General features: G+C 49.0%; 1 protein-coding gene across 1 annotated transcript in view; it reads left to right on the top strand.

The window, feature by feature from the left end:
* The first annotated feature begins 5,380 nt into the window (after positions 1-5,380).
* The window catches only part of LOC144669587 (transcription factor 20-like), a 58,961-nt gene continuing 52,696 nt past the window's right edge, over positions 5,381-11,645 (top strand). The window contains exon 1 of the mRNA XM_078532102.1: positions 5,381-5,479. The gene's annotated coding sequence lies outside the window, so the exon portion shown is untranslated. The remainder of the gene's footprint in view (positions 5,480-11,645) is intronic.

Genomic DNA, 11,645 nt, shown 5'->3' with positions numbered 1-11,645 from the left:
ATTCAAAATACACCATTGACCATAAGTCCATCGGGCAGGGGTCGGCATGTAATCTCCTCGAGGCCCTGAGGGAAAAGGAGAGGGTGGATCCTGTGGGATGGTTCCCCGAGCAGATTGTCAAAGTCATTTGGCAGAATGCCTCATCGCCAGAACTTTCCAACAAGCACCATAATGTAGCTTGGCTGGTGGTGAGAAAGGCCCTTCCCGTCAGATCCTTCCTACACGCCAGGAGTCTCACCCCCTCTGCACGTTGCCCTCGAGGTGACTGTGGTGGGGAAGAGACCGTTGTTCACCTCCTTGTGGATTGTGCCTTTGCAAAGAAGGTCTGGAGAGAGATGCAGTGGTTTCTGTTGAGGTTCATCCCGAGCAGTTCTGTGACACAGGACTCTGTGCTCTACGGGCTGTTTCCAGGGACACACACCGAGACAAACATCAACTGCAGCTGGAGGATCATCAACTCGGTGAAAGACGCTCTTTGGTCTGCCCGAAACTTGTTGGTCTTCCAGCACAAAGAGTTGTCCCCGACCGAGTGTTGCAGACTGGCACATTCCAAGGACCAGGACTACGTGCTGAGGGACGCACTAAAGCTTGGGGCAGCCGCCGCAAAGGCACAATGGGGAAAGGTCGCTGTCTAAGACCTTTCAGCCACAGGGCACCGAGGGACTGGGAACTGTATAGACCCCCCGGACTGTATGACTCAAATGTGACATGAAATGTAAATGTACAATGTAAATATAACCTGTAATGGCGAGTGTCATGAGGAACCTTGTCCTAGGTTGAAAGAAACTGATCTGTATTGCACTTTATGTAATGTTAAAATTTGAACTGTTATGTAAAGTACCTTTGCAAATTTGATGAATAAAGTATATTTTTGGGAGAACAGTAAATTTCCTTTGTTTTAAAACACAACCCTTCAGCATAACTGATTTCTAAATACTTTCCATCAAAAAAAGGCCTACTTTCTGAAACTTAACACTGATGTGAACTTAAATAAACCTTGATGAATTCATCCCACATTGGACACTCTCTGGTGCCACCATTGGCCGGAGGGTGTAATTACATTGTGCCGACTCTACACGGGCAGGTTCCAGCTGATTTGAAACAAAAACAGAATTACCTGGAAAAACTCAGCAGGTCTGGCAGCATCGGTGGAGAAGAAATCAGTCAACGTTTCGAGTCTTCATGACCCTTTGGCAGAACTGAAGCATAGTTAGGAGAAAGGTGAAATATAAGCTGGTTTAAGGTGGGGGGGCGGGGGGAGAGAGAAGTTGAGGGTGTGGTGATTGTGGAGATAAGCAAGCAGTGATAGGAGCAGATAATCAAAAGATGTTACAGACAAAAGGATCAAAGAGGTGTTGAAGGTGGTGATATTGTCTAAGAAAAGTGCTAATTAAGAATGGAAGGCAGGATACTCAAGGTACAGCTCTAGTGGGGGTGGGGTGGAAAGACTAACAAAGTTTTAGTTTTAGATTTAAAAATAATGGAAATAGGTGGGAAAAGAAGAATCTATATAAATTATTGAAAAAAAAATTTATATAGATTCTTCTTTTCCCACCTATTTCCATTATTTTTAAATCTAAAACTAAAACTTTGTTAGTCTTTCCACCCCACCCCCACTAGAGCTGTACCTTGAGTATCCTGCCTTCCATTCTTAATTAGCACTTTTCTTAGACAATATCACCACCTTCAACACCTCTTTGATCCTTTTGTCTGTAACATCTTTTGATTATCTGCTCCTATCACTGCTTGCTTATCTCCACAATCACCACACCCTCAACTTCTCTCTCCCCCCGCCCCCCCACCTTAAACCAGCTTATATTTCACCTTTCTCCTAACTATGCTTCAGTTCTGCCGAAGGGTCATGAAGACTCGAAACGTTAACTGATTTCTTCTCCACCGATGCTGCCAGACCTGCTGAGTTTTTCCAGGTAATTCTGTTTTTGTTTTGGATTTCCAGCATCCGCAGTAGCTTTTAGCTTTTTGTTTTTATCCAGCTGATTTGAGTTGGTCCAAGTCGAGTGGAGTGCTCGATGTGGCGACTGCGGCGAAGGGTGGTGTGTCCCGCCAGGCGTCGAAACAGCCGCTGACTTAAATCACCAAGAAGCCGCCCAAGAAGCGGAGGAAATCTCGCAAGCAGAGCTGATGTGTACAGGGGGCTGACCCCGGGTCCACCCATCCACCAGGATCTCGTCCAAGGCCATGGGTGTTATTAACTCCTTCATTGTCGACATTTTCCAGCGCATCACCCCAGAGGCTGCTCACCTCATTCACTACAACAAGCGCCCGCACCATCTCGGCCAGAGAGATCCAGAGCGCCTCCTGCTGCCAGGGGAACTGGTCAAACACGTCATCCCCAAAGGCATGAAAGCAGTACCCAAATACACCAACTCCATTCAGGTCGATCATTCTAAAGATTATAAATATGGATAGAAACATTTACAATGGAGTTACAAATATAAGACAAAATATATGATTTTAAGCTATAAGACCATAAGACCATAAGACATAGGAGCAGAAATTAGGCCATTCGGCCCATCGAGTCTGCTCCACCATTCAATCATGGCTGATAAGTTTCTCAACCCCATCCTCCCGCCTTCTCCCTGTAACCTTTGATCCCCTTACCAATCAAGAACCTATCTATCTCGGTCTTAAATACACTCAATGACCTGGCCTCCACAGCCTTCTGTGGCAATGAATTCCATAGATTCACCACTCTGGCTAAAGAAGTTTCTGGCTAAAGAAGCTGAATTACATTGCATGCCCCAGCCAGTTAATATAATTTAATTTAATTTAACCCCAATTTCACCCGAAGACTTATGTTTTCTTCTTGGCTCCTTGGTGGTAATGTCATGGGAAGGCAATGAGCAGATTTAGAAAATTTACGGGCTTGGGTTTTTACAGTGACTTACGGGAAAATAAATGTATAGCAGTGAGGCCCAGAAGGACAGAGTGGCCCCTTCAGTCACACAGAACACCCTTCATATTAGTCAACCCATGAGAAGCAACAAGTAATTTCAGTCATAATGTGGGAACAGGAGGAGGCCTTTCAGCCCCTTAAGCCTGACCCACCATTCATAAAGTCGCAGAGTCATTACGGCACAGAAAGAGGCCATTCAGTCCATTGAGTCCATGCCGGCTCCCTGTACAGCAATCCATTTCCCTCGCTCTATCTCTGTAGCCCCTGTGAGTTTATTTTCCTTCAAATGCCCAATTCCCAATTTCCTTTTGAAATCATTCACCAGGGAATTATTCATTCATTTCAGGGAATGGAGGGATTTGGGGTGCAGGAGTGGAGGTGAAGCCCAAGATCAGCCATGATCGTATTGAATGGCGGAGCAGGTTTGACAGGCCGTGTGGTCTACTCCTGCTCCTTTACTTGTGCCTCTGCTTCCACCACCCTCATAGGCAGCAAGTTCCAGGTCATTACCTCTCGCTGCCTAAAAAATTTTTTCCTCACATTACCCCACCCCCGTATCTCTTACCCAAAATCTTAAATCTGTGTCCGACCTGGTTGTTGTACCATCAGCAAAAGGGAACAGGTTTCCTTTGTCTATCTTATATAAACCTGTCATAACCCTGTACACCTCTATCAAATCTGCCCTCAATCTCCTCCGCTCCCAGGTGAACTACCCCCCAGCTTCTCCAACCCATCCTTGTAGCTAAAATCCCTCACCCCTGCCTCTTGCACCCTTTCAAGGACCCCCCCACATTCTTCCCGACATGTGATCACTGAAACTGGTCACAATACTCCTGTGAAGGTTCAGTTAGACCAGGGCTGATTTGTCTGACCGCTTGACATTGCAGCCCCTCCCCGCTCCGAGGCCCCCTTGACCAAATGCAAATCTACCGATGTGATAAAAACAAAATACTGCAGATGCTGGAGACCTGAAACAAAAAAACCGAAAAGCGTTGGGAAAATCTCAGCCGGTCTGGCAGCATCTGCAGAGAGAGAGAGAGAGAGAGAGAGAACCGGGGTTAACATTCCAGGTCCATATTGGGAACTTCTTGGGAACTGGACCGGAATCATTGACCCTGTTTCTCTCTCGCCACAGAGGCTGCCTGACCAGCTGAGATTTTCCAGCATTTTGGGTTTTTATTCTAAATCTACCAATCTCAGTCTTGAACACTCCAATGACCCCACCCTGCAACCAACACCTCCACCCCCCCCAGATGTTTTTTTTTTGGGGGGGTGGGGGAGAAAGTTGCAGATTTCCATTGTATGGAGAACTGTTTCTTGACACCCCCACTGAAAAGCCATTTTAAAATTTGCCCCATTGTTCTGAACTCCCACCCCCACCAGGAAAAGCAGTTTCTCTCTATCTATCCTCCTCCTCCCGGTTAAAACACCTCGATTCTAGTAAGGGGTGGCCCCTCTCCTACATTTTAAGGGACTGTTTGCCCCGTGTCTTGCATGGGATACTCTTTAAGTCCTTTATTTCTAGGGCCAGCCTGTGGGATCTGGAGTCTGCCTTTGTCTCTGATCTTTACCTTGCTCAGTGTGGTCGCCAGTCACTGGGGGAAGCTATGGCCAACATGACCGCCCCCCTGGCGTTTTAGGGTCAGCACTGCTCCTGCCCAACAACCCCCCCCCCCAAAGTCCAAGTGCCCCTATCTTTCCTGAGAGTTGGTGACCCTGATTTGATTCTGCAACCTTTCAAAGGAGGAAACATAAACTGGGGGTTTATACAACTTTTGCTCAAAATGTGACCACTTAAAAAAGCCCAGGTGAATGACACACCAGGCACCAAGGTCAGCTGATCTTGCACAGGCAGGGGAGTAGGCCATTTTGGAGCCTGTCAGGAGGCATGTTTACAGCTCATTACAAATGCAAGGATTTATACAGAGAAAAAAAGTTGAGCAGAAGTGTGGCCAGAGGCAAGACGTGTTGAAACGATGATGCTGACAGATATTTCGTGGCTGCAGGTGAGTTGCTGTTTTGGGGGGGGGGGGGAGCTGGTATGGGCTGGACGGGCCGAACGGCCTCCATTCTGTGTTTGTGACTGCCCTGTGATTTTTTTTTTGGTGGGGGGGTCAGTGTTTGCAAGGTGACAGGAGGCGGATGGCAAGAGAGCAAACACTCTCCAAAAAAAAAAGCTCCCTGGACTGAGCACGTCGGGAACTCCGAGAAGTGGATTCGATTGCGAGCTGGGAATCCGAGTTCAGCCAGATGGGTCTGAGAGAGAGAGAGAGTGAGTGAGTGTGTACAGAGAGAGAGAGAGAGAGAGTGAGAGAGTGAAAAAAAGCCCAATCCATGGCCATCACGTGACGCTGGAAAGATTGTAGCTTTGGGTGTGTGGGGGGGGGAAATAGAGAGAGAGAGAGGGAGGGAGAGAGAGAGAGAGAGGGAGGGAGAGAGAGGGGGGGTGAAAAAAGAGGAGGAAAAAAAAAAGAAGGGCAGAGAGAGAGAGAGAGAGAGAAAACAAGAGTAAAAGGAGGGACGGATCGTAGACGAGGAGAGATGGAGGCACCGGGACTGCGAGTAAGTAATTTACCCGGGATGTCGGTTTCATGTTAGTTTCACTCCCTCCGGTAGCGACATGTGAAGCTGGTGAGTTTCAGGGGAGGAGGAGGAGGAGGGGGGAGAGAATCTGCAGCCTCTCTTTCCCCCCCCTCCTCCTCCTCCTCCTCCACCTCCACCCCCACCCCCTCCTTCCCTACCACCTCCACCTCCACCTCCCTCCCTCTGCATCAATGAAGCCGCCGCAGAGGCTTCCCAAGCCCTGGGCGGAGGGTCTGTGCGGGAGCCCAGGGCAGCGAGAGGGGCCCTGGGATCCTCCCTGAGATACAATGAATCGAAGGAGCAGCCGCCGCGATACAATGTCGCCAACAAAATGGTTACTGCGGGGCGGCGGGGTTCAGGGTGCCCGGGAATTGAGGATTGGGGGGATTTGGGGGATTCCTCCCTCCCCCCCCCGGTCTCATGTGGGATTGAATCCATTTACCCCCCTCCCCCCTGTGTAAATAAATCTCTCTGGTGGGGGGTTGGGTTTGGAGTGGCTCCTGGATCACACCGGAATTCCCAATTCCTCCCACCCTCCAGCACGGGGGTTTTAACTGGGATTTACCCCCCCCTCCCCCCCCCAGTTGCCGGTTATATTTCTCCCATTTTCCTCGCTCCCTTCGATTCCAGGATTTTCAGATTTTCTTTTTCTCTCTGTCGCTGGGACGCGGGCAACAACTGGTTTGTAAATCATAACAATCCCGGTCTCCCCCTCTCCCTCTCTCTCTCTCTCTCACACACACACACTCCTGGGATTCTTCTAATAGTCCCCCAGAATATGTACACCCACCCCCCCCCCTCCGGCAAAAACTATCACCCAACCACTCACCCACTCACCCACCCAAACTATCACCCAACCCCCACCCACCCACCCCCTCCCCCCACAAAAACTATCACCCAACCCCCACCCACCCACCCCCTCCCCCCACAAAAACTATCACCCAACCCCCACCCCCTCCCCCCACAAAAACTATCACCCAACCCCCACTCACTCACCCACCCAAACTATCACCCAACCCCCACCCACTCACCCACAAAACTATCACCCAACCCCCACTCACTCGCCCACATAAATCTTCACCCAACCCCCACTCACTCGCCCACATAAATCTTCACCCAACCCCCCACCTATTCCCAAAAGCCATCACCCAAAATCCACCCGCCCACCCTGAAAAACCCCCGCCCACCTACCCCCAAAACCAACACCCACCCACCCAATCAACCAACCCCAGAAACCATCACCCACCCCTTATAAACCTACAGCCAACCCTCACCCACAAAAACCTCCACCCACCCACCCACCGACCGACCCACTCACCCACCGAAAAAAGTCTTCCCCGTCCCATTCACCCCACTCACCCAAAGAAACCTACACCCCCATGCTCCCAGAACCTGTCCCTCCACCCACATCTACCTCCCACAACCCCTGCTTCCCCCAAACCCCCCACTCCTCCTCCTCCTCCTCTTCTCCCAACCCCTTCCCCCTCCTACCTCCCCCTGGTTCATTTACTGAGAAATGCTTTTGGAGGATATATTTTTGAAGTTGTTGTGATGTAAGTAATGTGGCAGCTGATTTATGCACTGCAAGATCCCACAAATACATATTGTGATGACCAGATAAGTTTTTTTTAAAGCTGATGTTGGTGGAGAGATTTAAATGGGTCAGGGCACCAGAGAGAACTCTCCCTGCTCACTGTGAGTGGCACCATGAGATCTATAGTATCCCGCCTGGGAGGGCAAACAGGGCCTCATCTGAACCTCTGGCAGTGCAGCACTCCCTCAGTACTGCAATGGGAGTATTGGCCTGAAGTTTGAGCCCGTGACCATGTGACTTGAGAGAGTGAACCATTGAGTCTCAAATGCGCCAGTTGTAGAACTGGAAGGGCAACTTGAGGGTTTGAGCTTTGAGCCTGGAATGTTACGTGCCACGAGACAGGGCATTGTTCAGTAGGCCTTTCACAAAGGAAATATTAAGAGTTGCAAAAACATGGAAAAAGACTTGCGTGCAATGTAGAATAAGCTCTACTAAATGTATGAAGTGGCCGAGGAAGATGTGGAACCATTAAGACAGGGAGAATCCCGATTAAATAAGGCTATAATGGTGCATCTTTTAAACCAGGACTTTGACAGCTGAGGGGTAAAATAATAGGCCTCGGGCTCTGGGTAAATCTTCCAGGTCCTGGCGACTTCCTCTCTGGGACCTCGAAATTACACGGATTATACAGCACAGAAACAGAGCGTTCAGCTTAGCCCAGTGCTAATGCTCCATTCTAACCTGCTCCCGTCCTTCACCATCTAACTCGATCAGTGTAACTCCCTATCCCCTTCTCCTTCATGTGTTTATCTAGCTTACCTGTTCACTTTAACCACTCCCCTGTGGTAATGTGTTCCGCATTCTCACTGGTCCCCGGATAAAGAAGTTTCTTCTGAATTCCATTTTGGATTTCTCGGTAGCGGCCCGGTCTTGATGGTCTCGAATTTTGCAGTTTCCCCCCCCCCAACAGGATACGGTGCACAATCTATCGGGTATCACCTTCTCAGGCTCCCCTCTTCTAGACAGAGGCCCAGCCTGTTCATCGTTCCCTCACGGGTACAACCTTGTGATTCTGATATCGTCCTTGTAAATCTGTGTGGGCCCTTTCCAACGCCTCTAAGTTGTTTTTATAACATGGCGGCTAGAACCGTACACCACACTCCCAGTGTGTTCGCACCAGGGGTGAATTTCTTCTCTGTGGTAGAAGTAGCTGAGGAAACTGCAGGAACATTCGCTGATTTTTTTTTTTCAGAAGCCGCTTGGTTTGGCACTGGGCTCTTAGTCTGGCAATTTGCAAATGTGACTTCATTATGTAAGAAGGGTGGGACAGAGAAATCCTAACTGCAGGCTTGTCAGTTTAATGTCGCCTGTGGGAAAGTGAATGGATCTCTCATCAGAGACAGTGTGACTGGAGAACCTGGCCAGAGGGAGAGCCTGCCTGAATGGTGAAGGCTACTTTTGCCTGATCTAGTGTCAGGCTTTGAAGAGGCCGCTGACAGAGGGAGGAGAGTGGGAGATGGTGAGGTCGCGGCAATGTCACCGGACTTGTGTGATCTAGAGGCCCAGGCTAATGCTCTGGGAACACCAGTTCAAATCCCACCACGGCAACTGGGTGTCACTTTAAATTCAATGAATAAACCTGGAATTAAAATCTGGTTTCAGGAAGGGTGACCACAAAGCCATTGTCGATTGTTGTTAAAAACCCATCTGGTTCACTAATGTCCTTTTAGAGAAGGAAATCTGACATCCTTACCTGGTCTGGCCTACATGTGACTCCAGACCCACAGCAATGTGGTTGACTCTTAACTGCCCCCTGAAGTGGCCTAGCAAGCCACTCAGTTCAAGGGCTATTAGGGGTGGGTAACAAATGTTGGACTTGCCAACGACGCCTACATCCCATGAAAGAATAAAACAATAAATAATTGGTAAAATAACCTGAGATGGGGATGAGGAACTTTCATTGTTACATGGCGAGTTATGATGATCTGGAAGGCATTGGCAGAAAGGCCGGCAATTCAACAGTAATTTTCAAAATGGAGGTAGCTGTTGAATGGCTAGAGAGAGAGAGAGAGAGAGAGCACAAGGGATTGTGCCCTAGTAGGCAGCTCTTTCTCACAGGCACAGTGTGGCAAATGGCTGCCTCCTGTGCTGTGCAATTCTATCCTGACCTTGTGTCATTGAGCTGGGAATTGCTGAGCTGATGAGTGAGAATAACATGGCCTTGTCTACAGGCGATCATGATCATTGTGGACTGAGGTCCCTGTATGGATGTTCTCCAAAATCGCATTGGGTTCCACTAAACAGAATGAGAGCGCGTGAGTTGGAGATTGGTTGAGATGTAAGAGACAGAGGTTGGGGAGAAAGGATGATTGGCAGAATGGTGTCTCCAGGGAGGAGAGATTACATAAACATTCGCTGGAATTTAGAAGATTAAGAGGTAATTTGATCAAAGTTTTCAAGCTATCGAGCGGAACTGACAGGCTAGATAGAGAGAAGCTATTTCGAAGGCTGGGAAATCTCGGGCTAGGGGACAGAGCTTAAAAACTTGGAGTCAGGCCTTTCTGGAGTGAAATGGAGAGGCTGGTAGATGTTTGAAACTCTCTTCTGCAGACAGCAGTTGGTGCTGGGTCAGTGTTTAATTTTAAACTGCAGGTTGATAGATTTTTGTTAACCAAGGGTACTCTTGTTGAACCTTTGAGGCAAAGATGACCGGCGGCGTTTAATAGGGTTCCGGTGGGTATGTAGGTGACTGCTGAGGCTGACCTGCACCCGGAAGGTTCTGCTGCAAACAGGACAGGTTACTGCAGGCGATTGAGTTTTGGACGAGCTGATGGTTCGGGGTTTCCTCTGCTTCTGATCTGCACTTTTCGAAAGAGGTGGCACCATTTCCAATTTGGCTGCACCAGGCGCAGCGATCTTGGATGAGCTTCCTTCCCTTAGAACTCAAATATCAAAACTAACGAAGCCTTCAGAGTGTCCTTGTAGCATTTCCTTTGACTGTCATGAGAGCACATCCCAGACTGAAGCTCTCCATAGACGATTCACTTTGGTAAGCGAGTGTCAGGCATTCTGGGTACGTGACCAGTCCAACTCAGTTGTGACAGTCTCAGTAAGGTGTGGACGCTTGGCCTGCCGGCTCAGGTGAACACCTCAGTGCCTGGTATTTCGTCCTCCCTTCTGATCTTCAACAGCAGACAAAAGCAGCTCAACTGAAAGTGGTTGAGCTTCTTGGCATGACGCTGGTCCACAGTCCAAGTCTCGTATGTATAGAGCAGAGTAGGCAGGACTGTCGCTTCGCAGACTCTCAGTTTGGTAGGCAGACTTACCCTTCTTCCTTCCTGGACTGACGTTCGAAGTCTGCCTACACTTGCTTTGGCAATTCTTGCACGTGTCTCTCGTGTGGTCGATACAGACCGCTCGAGAGAGAGCGTGCTGCCGAGATAAGGGAACTCGTCCACGGCTGACGGGTTCTGGTCATGGACTGAAATCTTGGGTTTGAGATCGGGCAGGCTGGTACATTGTAGTTCCGCGGTGAACATCGCTGGACTAGTAATCCGGAGGCCCGGGCTAATGCTGGGGGGGGGGCGTGGGTTCAAATCCCATCATGGCAGCTGGTGGAATTTAAATTCAGTTAATAAATCTGTGATGTAAAGTCAGTCTCAGTGATGGTGACCATGACAACTATCAATGATTGTTGTAAAAAAAAAACCCCATCTGGTTCACTAATACCCTTCAGGGAGGGAAATCTGCCGTCCTAACCTGGTCTGGCCTACATGTGACTCCAGACCCACAGCAACGTGATTGCCTCCTAACTGCCCCTCTGAAATGGCCCACTCAGTTAAAGGGCAATTAGGGATGGGCAACAAATGCTGGCCTTGCCAGTGACATCACATCCCACAAAAGGATAAAGGACTACTTCAGTTTTTTTTCATGCTGACCATAAAGGCCAAAGTTGTTGCGTGCATTGGAGAACAAGTCTGTGCTACATTGCATGTCCAGCTCATTGGCAAGTAGGAAATGGTGAAGTATGTCCTTGGAGACCTGGGTTTTTGCCCTGAGCCATCTCCGATTTGAGCAGCTTCCCGTCCGTGCGATATCTGATTTCGAAGCCAGGGTCACCATCGTGGAAGGCATCAGAGAGCATAGCCGGGGAAAACATGGAAGGTTGGCACTAGTACGCAACCCTACTCAACTCCGTTAGTAACTGGGAATGGGTCAGAAGACTTACCATTACCAGGGCAGGTATACCGTCATGTTGAGCCATCTCGATGAATTTCTCAGGGAAACCGAATTTATCCATTACCTTCCAAAGACCCTGAGGCTGACTGTGTCGAAGGCCTTGGTCAGGTCAAAGAACATGGTGTGGAGGTCCATGTTCTATTTTGGTATTTCTCTTGGAGCTATCTAACTGCAAATGCCATGTCAAAGATTCCTTGAACTTTTCTGAAACTGCACTGACTCTCTGGTAGCAAAGGTATTAAGGAATACAAAGCAATGATGGGCACGTGAGCTCGGATGTAAATCAACCATGATCTCATTGAATGGTGGAACAGACTCGAGGGGCTGAATGGCCTGCTGCATTCCTTATGCACCATCTGTTCTGGGGCATGA

This window comes from Cetorhinus maximus, chromosome 29 (genome assembly GCF_964194155.1).
Source record: "Cetorhinus maximus chromosome 29, sCetMax3.hap1.1, whole genome shotgun sequence".
Classification (NCBI taxonomy): Eukaryota; Metazoa; Chordata; class Chondrichthyes; order Lamniformes; family Cetorhinidae; genus Cetorhinus; species Cetorhinus maximus.
The sequence above is the reverse complement of the archived record's forward strand: the minus strand, read 5'-3'. Positions and strand labels throughout refer to the sequence as shown.